Below are 17443 nucleotides of genomic sequence, written 5' to 3' on the forward strand. Positions count from 1 at the left end.
ATTCAGAGTCGCCACTTGGGAAAGGTTTGGCTTTTGGTGTCCCAAGCCACCGGTTTATCTTAAATCCCGAATCGAGGAAATTTTCGACTTTTCCAAATGAAGTCTGCGAACCAGAAATTCTAAGTAAGGAATTCTTTTGACCCGAGGGAAGGTGTTAGGCACCCTCGGATCCGGTGGTTCTAGCACGGTCGCTTAAACTGTTATAATGGCTAAATATCTGATTTAAATACATGTTATGACTTACGTGCTTTTATTAAACTTAAAACCGCTTTTATCATTATCACTTATTTTTATAGAATTGCAACGTCGTGAAAATGCATCTCGAACCACGTCACAATCAATGCGCCCGTGATCGTCAACACATTTTGACTTCGTTGAGATTTGGATTTGGGTCACATCAATGTGCAGCCGAACTTAAGAATATGATTTAATCAAGCCGCGCCTAAAGAGTCTAACGCGTTTATTATTTTTTGGGAAGGCCATGAGATCCACTAAACGGCCTAGCCTGAATTCTAAATATTTATTATGATTATTTATTGAGGGCCCCGCAATTTGCATTCTATTTGGCGAGGCTCGTCTCATTATTTTAGAAGGGTATCCTACAGTGACTACATTTCTACTACGTTTGTCTCTTAAAAAAAAAAAAGATGATACCGAACTTACTTATTTGAACAAATACAGACTGAATCTTTATTATGTTTGCCGAACCTAAATTTGTTTGATTACCTGATTGATTGTTTATGAGGTGAAAGTTACCTCATGCTTTGTCTTCATCGAGTGAATACGCTTATTAATTTGCTAAGTGAGATTGCAAGCAAACTAACAACATATACTGAGTTATATTTAACGACCTCCAAGTTTTATTTTTTAAACTCTAACCCATTTGAACTTGATAAACGAAATTGGCTGTTTATTAGGAAAATTACTACTAATTGAACTCAAAACGCCTATTAGTTTTCCTCAACAGTCATCGCATTATTTCGAAACAAGGAATCTATACCGAGATCCGATACCGAACCTATATCGGAACAAATAATCTGATAGGAGAGCTGACATTCATAGCCAGACTCTTAATGTGACTGCATGAGAGTTGGTTTGGGATACATTTATCCCGGACCCAGTACCATAGATTTGTCAATTCAGTGGTCTAGACAAAATACATACAGGTGCTTGCCATGACTCTATGTTATACTGCCATAACTAAATTAAACAGAATGTTATACTGAACTGAATGTATACTAAATCAACATACTGTCTATGTCATACTGTCATTACTATTAAACAATGCTATCTAATAGTTCATCTCAAACAGAATGTATGTTAGTTTATACAGAATGTTTGCAGTTTGCAGTTAAACAAATACAGGCTGAACTAGCATTTAAACTATTTTGACCAACAGTATTATAACATAAACAGATGTTCATTTTCTTATTTCTGCTTCAAACTCAAACTCTCAACAATACATGGTTTCAGAGGTTGTGTACCTGGAAATATTTGACAATTGAAGAAGAGGGCAGTCAGCAGAGTAACAATGACAACAAGTGCAGCAGCAGTAACAGCAGATAACAAAATCCCAATGCAAGATGTAGTTATAGCCAATGGGAAGAGGTAACAAAATGACAGCAACAAAGCAGGGGAGTGGGCTCAGGAATCAAACAGTCTAACTCCAAAAGAAAACAACCAATAAGAACCAGACAGCAGAATCCTAGCTGATACTTGAAGAAATCAGCACTTATTTGAAACAGGGTAAACAAACTGGGAATCGAACAAACAACAGGAAGAAAACAACTTCTGATTTTTGTGATATCCCTCTCCCTGTCTCCTTTCTTTTCAAAATCCAATGTCAATCTTCAGTTTTGAAAATATGCTTGAGTTATCAGAAAGAAATCCTTTCCAGTTTTTCTGGGTTTTTTTTTCCAGAATTTTCAGTTCTCAAATATTCAATCTGAGTTCTGTCTCTTTTGTGTGTCGTGTGTGTGCATGTATCCCTCAATGTGTATCACCCTCTCTTTCTTTCAAAAATATTCCTCACAGTGTGCCTCCCTCTATTATGTGTGTGTTTTTTTTTTCTAATCTTAGGATCTGTGTGTCTATCTCCCTATAGATGTCCTCCCCCCATTTATAAGCCTTAACACTACCCCTTTTAACAGCCTGTTTAGAATATCACCATACCCCTCACATATGTCTTCCATTTTCAGTTCCATTTTAGCTAATTAAGTATTAAACCCCATCAACATTCCCTGGCAGACTTGTCTTTCCCATTTTATTAACTAAAAGCAAGCATGGGCAGTAGGATGTAGTCTGACAGCACATGCTGTCAAACTATTTAATTCAAAAAGGGCCTTTATGCCCATGTTGTGCACATGCCCTCCAGTTCAGATTACCATTACAGCCTAAACATTAGGTTTCTGAAATCACATTAACAACTATAAGTAAATGAACTTAGTTCTTAATTGATTCAGGCAATGTTCAACAGAAGCAAATCGATTCATTTTGTTCAGACAGTTGAAACTATTTGACGACACATGTCGACTCGACTATATTAGTTATAACACATACAATCGTAGCCGAAAATCAGACATTTAAACAGTATCGATACATGGTTCGAATTATATTGACTAAACAGAAATGCACTCGAGGAGTCAACTAGTCAGTCCAAACTTGAAAATCAGCTACTTGCACAACACTTACATACACATTATCAGAACAAATGGAGGGGCTTAATCAAACAACATAGGTTCAGGCAAAGTGGTTAAGGCACAGTTGATAGAAGTCAAGGACACAAACAGAACATGAACATACCCTTACAACAATCAAATGAACCAAAACAACTAAGAAAAGAAAGAAACTCACCTTAAACCGCAAAAGATCAAAGCCTTAACTCGGACTCGGACAGACCTTTCTTAAGGCTGAATGGACTTTAATCGATGAGAAACACTTCGATTAAGGTCCATTAGACCTTAATCTCTTCGGCTCGGACGGACACGGACCAGTGATGAGGAATCAACCAGTTCCAAAACTCAGATCTGGGATTCATGCTTCCCTGATCAGATTCGGACCAAACCAAGTATGGTTTGGTCACGGGGGGGGTCTGGGGAGTCTATGGTGTTCAGGTGGAGGTCACCGGCGTCCGTGCCGCCGGTTTTCATGGTGAAGAGTACAGGGGCGGCTCTAGGGTTTGGGGGGTCTGGTGAAGACGACGAGGCTGGGGTATTGGATAGGGGGTAGGGTACGATTAGAGACTTATATAGTTAGTGGGTGGGCGGATCTCAACCGTTGGATCAACCGAAATCGATGGCTTGGATCTAAGGGTTTAGGGGAAACGGTGTCGTTTCAACTAATGGGGGTTTGGGTTGGTCCGGGTGGAAACGGGTCGGGTTCTGTTCGTGGGTATGAGAAATGTGATCTTGGCCGTTGATCAATCTGAGATCAACGGCCCAGATCAACCTGGATCAATACGACGTCGTTTGGACACCCTGGGTATCAGCTGGTGTTGGACCGGGCAGGCCTGGTTTGGACGTTGTTTGTTTTGGGCCAATTTTAATAAATTGGCCCAATCCGGAAGAAGAAAGGGTCTTTTTCTCTCTTTTTTTATTATTTTTATTTCTTTTCTTATTTATTTTAAAAACAAAACTAAGCCAAAAATCAAATTAAGATTAAATACACACTCAATACAATTATTTGCACACACACTAAAGATATTTCAAAACAGGTAAAATCAAACAAAACAAAATCACGGACAAAGATGTCTGTTTATGCCTTTCTATTTAAACCATGTTACGGTTCAGATTATGCATGACACGTACAAAAAAAAAATTTAGAATTTTTGTTTTAATAAAGTAAATAAATAAAAATGGGCCAAAGTCACAAATAAATCAACAAAGTGCCGTACAGAAATCCAAAAATTGTACAGCAGGACCAATTTTTATTCTTTTGGAGCGACTGTCGCGCAAAACAAAAATCACGTGCTCACAAGAAATAAAGTAAATTAATTGTGGAAAGGTGGTAAGCTTATTGAAGTATATACTAAAGTTATGGAGCTTCGCAAATTGAACTCTTAGTTTAATGTCAAATACAATTCTCCTCTTGAGATCGTAACCCATGACCTATTTACGAACAACAGTTCGTAAGAAATCTAAGTAATATTCTAAAGATAATAAAGTAATCAAATCAATCAAGAATCAGAAGCAAAGAATCAATTTCTTCAAATATATCCCAAAACAAAGCAGGAAGCATCATATATCAAATAGAGCTCATATAGCATTTAACAAACTTATTCACTCTAAACCAATTACTTTAACACAATTAATACCTCGCCCCTCTTCTTTGTGAAGTTATCTAGATTTCAAGGAAAGCTCCAGCAAGAGCCCGTAAGCAACAGGGGACTTGGCTATCAGTAATTCCAAACTTAAATTTTGGATGCATACATGAGGTGATCATGGGTATATAAGTAGAACCAATTTCTAAACAAGTAATAGAAATGTCTCTGCACTTTTGTATATAACATAATTCATGTGTCATTGCAAAGAGAAAAATGTCGTAAACTCAAATCCTTCAGAATAATGCATGAGAAATTACCTTCCACTCTACTGGTACATTTAATAACTTTTTATAGTTAATTAAATAACACTCAATATCTTTACATTATCAATATTTAGTCCTGTGGTTCTTTTGAGATTGACCATGACTCCATTTTCTTTCATGCTCCAACCCACAGTGTCAATGCGACGAGTAGCGCCGGCCTCACTAAACTCAAACATCAAACATAAAGTCAATACAACTCCAATCATTCACCTTAAAACCAGACAGATCCAAGCTAGAATTCAAACTCAAATATTCAAATTTAAACACTTTACAAAGCAATTAAATGAAGAAGATCTAGTAGTCAATCCCAATAATTCCAAAAATTCGCCTATTAGGCTGAAATATAGGTTCGAAAGTAACAATACCTGGATAGTAGCGAAACAGGCAAAGTAGAATCAAACAAAGGTGAAGAAGAAACTAGAAAGCTCAGCTACGCGGACTCAGCAGAACATCAACGATAGTTCCAGCGACCAAACAAAACTTCTTCAATCTAAATGTCACTCAAAATTCCAAAAAGAAACTAAAGCAAAAGAGCAGAAATTCGAATAGCCTTCAAATCCTTTATTTTCTGTTTTTTTCATTCATTTTTCTTTTGAATCTGTCCATTTCTCTTGTATGTGTTTCTTTTTTTTTAATTAGATGGAAAGAAGATGATGAAGGTGGGGGAGAGGAGTAACGACGCTGATTAATTTTTGGAGGGACTCTCTTTCGCCATTTGTTCGCTCCTGGAAAAGGAAAGAATTAAGGTGCTCTAGGTTGGCCAAAATGGGGGTTCTGTTATCTGGTGTTGATGGTGAGATCAAGAACCAGATCGAGGGGGGAGTCTCCTTAGTCTCTGAGGTTATCAGCTGATTCTTAGGTGCCCTCCTTATTAGATTTTTTTTAGGTGTCTTCTTTATGTAGAGTCTAGGTTTTGGTAGGGTTTTTAGGTTAAGGGGTATGGGCCTAGGAATTATGGGCTTGGAAATTATGGGCTAGGTCCAAAATTAGGCCTAAAAATGGGTTGCTCGAGCCCAAGTTCTATCCTTTCCCCGCGAACAAGACTAAAAATACGATCTCAATTATTAATTAGTCCTACTTAAGTAAAATAGCTGTTAAAATAAGACTGACCTTTAAAATAAATTATTATTATTATTTGGTATTTTTCAATATTAAAAATGACTACAAAACATTAATGAAATAATTTTTGTAATTTTCATTTTTCTTGTAATAAAATAAAGTAAAAGAGTCAAAATTAATCAAAATAGTTATATTAGGCCTAAATTAAATATTTTACGCTAAAATATAAAAATTCTTGGGGAGGGTCAAAAATCACATGTCTACAGCTGCCTCTCTTTGACTGGAAACGTGAAGAGTTTTCAGACAAAGAATGACTAGACAGGTTTTTTGACCCGACCCTTATTTGGAGGGACTAAAACTAAGAAAAGGGGAATGTGATCGAGCCCTGGTATCTGAGCTGCCTACATATCCTTGGCTATAAAGGAATCAGGTCACGTGTAGTTCAGAGGTGAGTGAGATAATGGAGTACTGAGGTGGAGAGCCAGTCGAGGTGCCGTTCCGCCGAGGTTCCGGTCCGCGGTCATGTTATTACATCAAAAATCAAAATGAAAAAAGACTAACTAAGCATGTCAACTATGAGTTACAAGATTCCTATGTATAAGTCTTCTGAAGCTTGATCTTGAGTCTTGAATGGTTCTTCATGCAGACTTTAGATTTGAACATTGACGCTTATTAGTTGTAGGTGCTAGCTCGTTCTTCTTCAGCTTTTGGATCAAGACCGGACCTGTAGTGCTTGTGACTTCCACCATGTCTTAAGCAGTTCACATCCTCCATCAACTTATGCATTTGGATTAACTTCTTGCCCTTCTCCTTTTTCTTTATTGTGGCTAACTTTTGTTGATCACCTCGGATTGTTGACTCACATTTTTGCCGCGAGCTCCTTTTGTTGCTGACTTGAATTGTAATTTGAGCTGCTTTCCCTTTCTCCAGGTGGATACCTGATTGCTGAACTAGAATTGTACTTTGAGATGCTTTCCTTTTCTCCAAGTGGACGCCTGACTGCTGAAGTTGAACTATATTCCCATGCTCTCCAGGTGGGCTCATAACTGCTGAACTTGAACGTATTCCCTTGCTCTCCAGGTGGGTGCCTGATTGCATGAACTTGAATTGTATTCCCTTGCTCTCCAGGTGGGCGCCTGACTTCAACAAAATAGACAAAACAAAGAAACTTTTCCTGCCCCAGTTTGGGTATCTGGACACATATGTAAGTGTAAAACGAACCACATTACCAAATATCAATAAGAACTTGAAAGCTAAAACTTGCATTGTACTCCCTTGTTCTCCAGGTGGGCTCCTGATTGCTGACTTGAAATGTATTCCCTGCTCTCCAGGCGGGCTCCTGACTGTTGATTTGAAATGTATTCCCTAGTCTCCAGGCGGGCTCCTGACTGCTGACTTGAATGTATTCCCTGCTATCCAGGCGGGCTCCTGACGGCTGATTTGAAATGTATTCCCTGCTCTCCAGGCGGGCTCCTAACTGCTGATTTGAAATGTATTTCCTGCTCTCCAGGCGGGCTCCTGACTGCTGATTTGAAATGTATTCCCTGCTCTCCAGGCGGGCTCCTGACTGCTCACTTGAATGTATTCCCTACTCTTCAGGCGGGCTCCTGACTGCTGATTTGAAATGTATTCCCTACTCTCCAGGCGGGTTCCTGACTGCTGATTTGAAATGTATTCCCTTCTCTCCAGGCGGGTTCCTGACTGCTGAACTTGAATGTATTCCCTGCTCTCAAGGCGGGCTCCTGACTGCTGATTTGAAATGTATTCCCTGCCCTCCAGGCGGGCTTCTGACTGCTGACTTGAAATGTATTCCCTACTCTCCAGGCGGGCTCCTGACTTCAACAAAATAGACAAAAACAAAGAAAATTTTTCTGCCCCAGTTTGGTAGTTGGGCGCATACGTGAGTGTTAACTGAATCATGTCACCAAGTATTCTAAGAATTTGAAATCTAGATCCCATTATCCAGGAGGGTCCTAAAAACTCCTAGTGAAATGACAGTTTTAAAGCTAAATTATATTTCCTAAAGGTGTGACTTCTGCTAAATCTCGTTATCTATAGAGGTCTTAAAACCAAATCCCATTATCCAGGAGGGTCCTGAAAATCAAAAATCAAGTATTATCTTAAAAGTGACAATTTTACGGCTAACTTATATTACCCTACACCAGAACTTACGCTAGATTTTGTTATCCAATGGAAATTTTAAAGCTAGGTCCCATTATTCAAGAGGGTCCTGACAATTCTTAACTAAACGACAATTTTAAATCTAAGTTATATCTTCTAAAGGTGTGACTTCTGCTAAATCTTGTTATCTAAGAGGATCTTTAAACTACTCCCTATTATCCAGGAGGGTCCTGAAAATCAACGGTCAAATTTTATCTTAAGAGTGTCAACTTTTATGGCTGAATTATACTACCCTACAACAGAATTTACGCTAAATGTTGTTATCTAATCGAAATCTTAAAGCTAAGTCCCATTATTCAGGAAGGTCCTGAAAACTCCTAGTTGAATCTTATCTCGAACATGCAAACTTCTAAACCAGCTTATATTCCTTTGGGATACATTTATGCTAGATTACGCTATTTTTGAACTAGGTCCCATTTTCCAGGAGGGTACTAAAAATCAAAAATCAAACTTCTTTGGTGATGGCCTTTCTCCACGGAGGGTTTCTCCGAAACAACCGAAATTTCCTGCCCCTATTTCAATCAAAGAAAAATCTTGTCATTTTAAAATGTGGTGGTTGGTTTGTGGCCTTGACTTTGAGGGCGATTGCTCCTTCACTTCCCATGATAACTGATTTCCACTCGAGGACCTTGCTTGTTTATGGACTAACCACTTTCTCTGTCGTCCTTATCACAGAAAATACCCCTTCTCCGTTCAGACCCAATTCCCTCTATCTTTTGCATTGCTCATGAACTGACATTTACCAACTTTTGTGTTTCACCAGAAATACATTTGATTCGTTCACCTAACACCCTCCATCTTGTTGCATTGTTCCTGAATTGATATGTACCAAACCTTTGTATTTCACATGAACCCCAAAGCACGTCAATCACCGTCCACTCAATGTGCATGTTGTTCTTTCCTGACTTAACTCACTGGCATTGGCCTTGAGGTCTATTACTCCTTCACTTGCCACGATAACTTTGATTTATGCTTGGAAGACCTTGCTTGTCACTGGTCAACCACTTTCTTTGTTAATCTTACCACGGAAAATACCTTGGATCCATTCACCCTACACCCTCCATCTATTGCATTGTTGATGAATTGATATGTACCAAACCTTTGTATTTCACAAGTATCCCAAAGCATGTTGATTATTACTAGCTCAATGCGCTTGTTGTTCTTTCCTAACTTATGCCACTTTGATGTGCTGGCCAGATCCCGTTTTGTGAAATTGGAAAGCCGGTGGCAAATTTTGAAGTCATTTCTCATTTGTTCTGACCAACAGACTCAGGAAGAGAAAGTAAACAAGACAAAAGGAACAGAGTAAAGGACAAAGGAAAGAGGTGATTCCTAAGAAGAAAACTACAAAGTAGAAACCTATCAGATGTGGATACCAACTCTAATGACCATGACATGCACCTGTGGCCTATTCTATCAAGTAAGCATGATGTTCAACTCTTGTTGTACCCTTAAACCGTGAAACTGGGCTACAACGCTTCTATTATCCAATCTGACTCACAATCCTTATTCGACTTGCAGTACCCGAAGGGTTTTCACCATCAAGCCTCTCTCATTTTGTTCTTTCTCTCAACTTACAGTCGCCTCAAGGTGCCCGTGAAGGTTTTCACCCATAAGACTCTCTCATTTTGATTTTCTCAGCTTCCAACACCTTGCGGTACCCGTGAGGGTTTTCATCAATAAGATTCTCTCGTTTTTCATTTCCCTTGTTTGGATCGGAGTGTTTCCCCTGATATGATTCACCTCTATTTGCTCGTCTTGGCATCTCTCGAAGACTAATCGGAAGGTCTTTTTTTGGATTGTAATGTGGGCTTTTGGATGGGGTTAGAAAGAAAGGGTATCAAAAGGCTCAAAACAACTCATTTAGGTTCAAGATTACAACTTTCGGAATCAGATTTCTTACAAGAACTACAACTTCTGCCCCAGTTTCTTTGCTTGGGGACTTTTGGATTTTATTTTGATGGGACCGAACCGTGAGGCTGCCTACGTATCCTTAAAAGGAATCAGGTCAAACATAGTTCATAATATAGAAATTGCTTCGTTTTTGTATTTTTCTCTCTCTTCTTTTCTTCTTCTATTTCTCTTTCTTTTCTCTTTTTTTTTCTTTTCTTTTCTTTACTCTTTTTCTCTTTTTGTTGTTTTGTTTTTTTTTTATTTTTCCCTTTTTTTTTCAATTTTCATCTTTTCTTTTCTCTCTTTTTCTTTACTTATCTTTCGCGCTTGCGTTTATGATCTTTGCTACTGATTCCAAAAGAGGGGTACGAAAGGAAGTAAGTAAGGCTCAAAGGGGGTAACAAAGGATAAAGTGTTTAGATAGCAAAACAAAACGCCTTCGTCATTCCAATCTTCAAAGCATGCCAGATGCAAACGGCACAATTAAACAAACCAAGGAAAACATTCGTAACATCTTTTGATTGCGCCAAACTTGATGACCATATCCACACATTCGCCTTCTACATCTGTTACATACAAAGCACCATTGGACAACACTCTCACTCTCATTACCACGAACGGACCCCTATAAATTTGGGGAAAACTTGCCATTATCTTCACCCGATGCAGCATGATGCACTTCAGTAGTGTATTTTTATGTTCTATCTGCCCCAGTTTCACACAATTCAGGCTTGAAGTGATCTCAAAATGCCTTCGCTTATCTCCCTCAAATGTCCCTACATCTTCAACAATGTTTCGTTGCTTCGTGACTTAACTGATTTTTAAAACTAGGTTGAGAATTACACGTGCATGTCATGTCACTAGAGTCAATCAGGAAAAGAACTATAAAAAGAAAAGAGAACTAAATGAAAATGACTAGAAATTACAGAAAACAGAAAATTGCATTAGACAGATGGTGAAAGGGTTTGAACAACAAAGAAAACAAACTAAACTGGGGACACAAACCTAGAATAACACTAGACGGGCTACTATGACTAAACAAACTAGGCAAAATAAAAGGATAGAAGGGTTTGAGCCACAAGACAATGTCTGGATTACAACCCTGAAATAACCTGGACAACAGAAATGACAACAAAATAAACCACCAAAACTCCTCCCTGGCTAACCAAGAAAGGAGCGTCTTTCCAATTGCCAAGCTCGACATCTTAGCCACTGAATTCCGCATCAATATTACTAGGACCTTCACAAACTTCCATTACATTGTTCTTAACAAATTGCTTTTGGGTTCCCTTTGCTGGCTCTTTCTTAAGATCAACCTCTGATAGCACTAAAAACTTTGCAGTGCGTGGACCTTCGAGGATCTCAGAAGAATTCTCATATTCCTTTTCAAAACAAATCATACTCACCATATGCATCTCATTACAAACAAGCGATGGACTTTGGCTAGTGTCTGCTGCATCTGGATTTTGCACGACAATGTCACATGCATCAATAAGCTTTTGAATTGCTTTCTTCAGATTCCAACACTTCTCTATGTTATGCCCCGGGGTATATGAGCAATATGCGCACCTTTGAGAAAAATCAAATTTCTTTGGAAGAGGGTTTGACATTTTTATATGAATTGGCTTCAACATGTCCAATTGCTTCAACTTTTGGAACAAACTGGAATATGATTCTCCAATAGGTGTGAAAGCCTTTTTTTTTCAGCAACCTCTCATTCTTAAATGCTTGATTGGGCTGGAAACCTGATCCAATGGGTTTTCGGTAGGCTCGTGGGGGTGGATAGACATTTTGTGGAGCTGGGTACTGGGAAAGTGATGTACGATTTTGGGAGTTCTGTGGAGAGTAGTGGCATTGGGGAGGATCATCTGGTGCACAAGGATATCCACGGGGATGATGTCGATGCTGGAAGTGTTGATCGGGAAAGCCCATCGGATCATCTTTTCTATTTCTCTTTCTTCCACCCAAGCTTACTGGGGTGTTCTGAATGTCTTTCGAACAACTCATGATTTTGCCTGACTTAATTCCCTCTTCTACTAGCTCCCCCATTTTAACACATCTTTGAAAGGCTTTCCTAAGGCTGGGATCAAATGACTGAAGTAGGTGGGCCCCTGGGCTTGTAGGAAAAGCTCAACCATTTCTTCTTCACCAATCAGGGTATTGACTCGAGCAGCTTGCTCCCTCCACCCGAGCCCAAACTCCCTAAAGCTTTCCTCTGGCTTCTTTTCCATTCTATATAGGGAAGAGCGGTCTGGGGTAACGCCTGATTTGTATTGAAAGTATCGAACAAAATCTTGAGCCATGTCACCCAATGTAGGCCACTTACCAACATCTTGACGATTATGCCATTCCAAAGCTGCCCTAGTCAAGCTCTCACCAAAATACGCCATCAACAAATCATCTTTCTCGCCAACACTTCTCATTTCATTGCAATAATCCCTCAAATGGGCTATCGGATCTCCACACCCATCATACAAGTTAAATCTTGTCACTTTGAACCTCGCGGGCAGGCGAACATCAGGGGACACAGATTGTTCTTTGTAAGCCATGCTACCCTGGTTTCCCCTTCCTTGTTTGTTCTTTAAGGGTTGTTCTATGCCTTTCAACCTCCTGGGTATCCCATCTCGCCCTTTTATTCCTGTGAACTCTTCATTTACAACATGAGGCCCATCCCGCGAACCCTGCTTGTATGAGTTGGGAACCTTGTGGGCAACCTCTGAGGGGTAATATTAGGCATCATGAGCTTTGAGTGAGTGTTTATTGCTGGGGATGGTGGATAAGACCGGAGGGCAATTTTTGGGAATGGTAATTGGAAGATGAGTGATGGAGCTACTAGGGTGGTTGGGAAAGCCATGATAAGCGGGTGGATCTGGAGAGTATGGGGGATCATCTGGCACTGTGACCGGTGTTTGGGTAAGGGTAGCATTTAGGAAGCTAGGTGGTGGCGGGGTGGTGCCTTCCCAGTCATCGAAGCCTGATACATGTCAGCCATATGTTGTTTTAACATCTTTACCTCTTCAACCAACCCATTGTCCTATTCAACCAACTGCTTTCGAGCACCGGTATCAACCAACTCAGTTCTGTTGTTGTCTGCCATTGCCTTTTGACTTTATGTTGCATAGAAGAGTTACCACTTTAAAACCACAAACCAACTACCCTTCTGCTATGAATATAACAAAATGAAGTCATTCACGTTAGCGTTAGGGCATTTAACACAAGATAATCTCACTTTATGTGCAATGCACCTAGCCACAGTTATCGGTTCTAAAATGACTTCGAGGGTACAAAGGTCAGTTGGCATCATCCCAAATTGTTCATTTCAACCTCTCTTTTCTTTGCTTTTCTAGCACTTGCTAGCTTGCCCATTTTCCTTCATTTCTTTTTTTTTCATCACCCTTTCTTCTCTCATATCTCACATCCCACAATTCCACCTATTTTTTTTCTTTTCTTTTTTCCTTTTTTTCTTTAAGTAAAAAAAATGATTTGATCGAACCCAATGTAGGTTGCCTACGTATCATGACCCCGCATGAATCAGATTTTTGCGTAGCTCTGGAATATCGAGAATAAAGGAAACAAACTAATATTTTTTTTACCTTAATGACTACTCTGACGAGAAAAGGGAAATAAAAGAAACAAATCTCTTTTTTTTTTAATTTTCTAGACTGAATGCTCTATAACCTATTTTAAACTCAAGCTTAATGAGCATGTTTTTTTTAAACAAATACTCTATTAAGGAAAATCCTAGAAGAGAAAACCCTCCTTTTTTATTCATTTTTTTATGAAGAAAATCTAAAGAACAAACCACAGAAAAGTATTTGAATTTTCATTTGATATCCTGACGCAAGATTTCGAAACAAGCAATAAACAAAATAAAATAAAATATTTTTAGATTTCAATTTTGATTGCCTAAAGGAAAAATTCTAATGATAGACAAAAGACAAAGTATGTTTTTTTATGTACAATATTCTAAAGTTCTAATGAAAATAAAAAGAATTTTTTTTCCATTTTTCACTAATTTCCCAAAGAAACGCCTCAAAGAAAATCTTTTTGGATTTTAGAATTAATACCTTAAAGAAAACTTTTAAAGAGGTACTAAAAGAAAATTCTCTTTTTCTTTTTTGAATTTTGGTCCCAATATAGTAAAGGAAATATAAAAATAATTTTTATTTTGATATTAATTGCCTAAAGGAAAAACAATCTCAAAGGAATCTTTTTTTTATTTCTAGAATTAGTATTCTAAAAAAAACTTATAACGAAAATATAAAAACGCAGAATTCCTTTTTTTTTTTTTGGATTTTTGACTTGTAACACATTCCAGATGCAAAATAAGAAATGCAATAACAAAAGACTATGCAAACTTAACTAGACAATATAAACTCTAACATCACCTAAAAGACTAAATACTACTATACAGGACTAGAAAATAAAACAAAAACAATTGACTCAAAAACATAAAATGGCTCCTCGAGCAGCTGCTGAATGCAGTGATCCTGACTGAATGGTCCCGGGGTGTATGCCATGCTTAGACTCCAGTAAGTAGACCCACACCTGTATGAGAAAACTTTAACCAACACTTTGTGAGATAATAACACTCCCTATTAGACACATGCAAGACATAATTGAGGCTATTTTTGCAAAATGACTTATTTGGCTAAAAGGTGGCTAGAAGTGCAAAATTTGGCTAAGACCCCGCAAAGCCAAGAACTTAAGATTTACTAGGAAGATCGGACCCTATGTGGGTTGCCTACGTATCCCGCCCCGAGAGACGAGAATCAGATTCGCGTAGTTCGGGCAGATCGGATACGGGCAAGAAATAAAAATAACAACTAATTTAGAGAAAATATTTTTTTTTGTCTTTTCTTTCGTTTCTTTTTTTTTTTTGAAAAATGATGAAACATGTAAACTCTTTTTTTTATTCCCCCCCCCTTTTTTTTTTGATTTTTGATTTTTGAAAAATGATGAAAAAGTACAAAAATATTTGAATTTTTCAAGCTTTTTTTTTTCTTAACAAAATGTAACAGAAAACATAATTAGGTACCACTCGTTTTATCTTCACACTTCACCCTCTCTTTTTTTTTCTTTCTTTTTTCATTATTTTTTTTTTCATTTTTTCATTTACCCTCAGCTATCATTGGTCCGCCAAATGACCCTTTTACCCTTGAATAAATGCAACATGCAGCACATAAGATGCATCAGGATGGTCTTTTATTTTTTGAGGTATACCTGTCCTAGACGGACCCAACCCCTGTGTTGAGTCCCCTAAGTCAAGTGCACATGACGCAAACAAGCGTTCCTACTAGGGATCCGTCATGAAGCTGAGTTATTCTAGGTTCAAAACCTGGGTTTATTGTTCTGGACTTGGCTTACCCGAGCAGACAGCTCGAGCTGAGGGGGGCAGCGTACCGGGAATACAGAAGCTTCACCGGCTTTGCACCTTGTCCGAACCTCGATCTAAATTTAGAATATGAGTCTAACAAAAAAGAAGTCACACGAAGTGCACACTTCTTAACGATTTAGAAGACTCAGAGAGAAGAGGGATTTCGCAAAAATTTATATACGGTTCACGGAATATCAAAGCGCTAAAAACAATCAATTAGCACATTAGGCCCAAATCATGTAACAAAATCAGATAATGGATAAAGCCAACTATAACAATTATTCTAAGCTCGAATTCTTGAACCCTGAACTAGAGATTCTAGGTTTTATCCCCAGCAGAGTCGCCAGAGCTGTCACACCTTCCTTTTTACCTAAACCCCCGTAAAGGGATGTATATATAGGGAGTTTTTCCAATTAAAGGACAATCGAAATGAGATTTATTTATTAAAAATTCAGAGTCGTCACTTGGGATAATTTATGGTGTCCCAAGTCACCAGTTTAGAATCCCGAATCGAGAAAAAGCTTGACTCTGTATTACAGTCCGCGTACACAAAAATTCGGGTAAGGAATTATGTTAACCCGGGAGAAGGTGTTAGGCATTCCCGAATTCCGTTGTTCTAGAACGGTCGCTCAAATGTTATTTTTGGCTCAATTATTTGATTTTAAAAACACTTTTAGACCTATATGCATTTTAGCTTTAAACCGCTTTTAATTGTTTTAAGGAAGATTTCAACGTCATCTAAAACACGTCCTTGGACCACGCCAAATGAAATGCACCCGCAGTCCGAGACACATTTTATTTAACGCTGTTAAGAATTAAAATTGGATCACACGAAATGCACACCCGAATTTTGGAAATTAGGCATCGTAACTATGTTACGGGAATCGTACCCATAATCACGATGGTTCATTAATCGCGCCTAAAACAAAGCTACAAAAGTTCAACAATTATTTTTCCTAAGTTTAAGATTATTGTAAGGCCTTGAGCTATGGAAAGTATGGAAGAAATAAAGTAAATTAATTGTGGAAAGGTGGTATAGCTTATTGAAGTATATACTAAAGTTATGGAGCTTCGCAAATGGAACTCTTAGTTTAATGTCAAATACAATTCTCCTCTTGAGATCGTAACCCATGACCTATTTACGAACAACAGTTCATAAGAAATCTAAGTAATATTCTAAAGATAATAAAGTAATCAAATCAATCAAGAATCAGAAGCAAAGAATCAATTTCTTCAAATATATCCCAAAACAAAGCAGGAAGCATCATGTATCAAATAGAGCTCATATTGCATTTAACAAACTTATTCACTCTAAACCAATTACTTTAACATAATTAATACCTTGTCCCTCTTCTTTGTGAAGTTATCTAGATTTCAAGGAAAGCTCCAGCAAGAGCCCAAAAGCAACAAGGGACTTGGCTATTAGTAATTCCAAACTTAAATTTTAGATGCATACATGAGGTGATCATGGGTATATAAGTAGAACCAATTTCTAAACAAGTAATAGAAATGTCTGTGCACTTTTGTATATAACATAATTTATGTGTCATTGGAAAGAGAAAAATGTCGTAAACTCAAATCCTTCAGAATAATGCACGAGAAATTACCTTCCACTCTACTGATACCTTTAATAACTTTTTATAGTTAATTAAATAACACTCAATCTCTTTACACTATCATTATTTAGTCCTGTGGTTCTTTTGAAATTGACCATGACTCCATTTTCTTTCATGCTCCAACCCACAGTGTCAATGCGACGAGTAGCGCCGGCCTCATTAAACTCAAACATCAAACATAAAGTCAATACAACTCCAATCATTAACCATAAAACCAGACAGATCCAAGCTAGAATTCAAACTCAAATATTCAGATTTAAACACTTAGCAAAGCAATTAAATGAAGAAGATCTAGTAGTCAATCCCAATAATTCCAAAAATTCGCCTATTAGGCTAAAATACAGGTTCGAAAGTAACAATACCTGGACAGTAGCGAAACAGGCAAAATAGAATCAAACAAAGGTGAAGAAGAAACTAGAAAGTTCAGCTACGCGGACTCAGCAGAACATCAACGACAGTTCCAGCGACCAAACAAAACTTCTTCAACCCAAATGTCACTCGAAATTCCAAAAAAAAAAAAAAAAAACTGAAGCAAAAGAGCAGAAATTCGAATAGCCTTCAAACCCTTTATTTTCTGCTTTTTCATTCATTTTTCTTTTGAATCTGTCCATTTCTCTTGTATGTGTTTTTTTTTAATTTGATGGAAAGAAGATGATGAAGGTGAGGGAGAGGAGTAACGGCGCTGATTAATTTTTGGAGGGACTCTCTTTCGCCATTTGTTCGCTCCTGGAAA

This window comes from Nicotiana sylvestris, chromosome 3 (genome assembly GCF_000393655.2).
Source record: "Nicotiana sylvestris chromosome 3, ASM39365v2, whole genome shotgun sequence".
Classification (NCBI taxonomy): domain Eukaryota; kingdom Viridiplantae; phylum Streptophyta; class Magnoliopsida; order Solanales; family Solanaceae; genus Nicotiana; species Nicotiana sylvestris.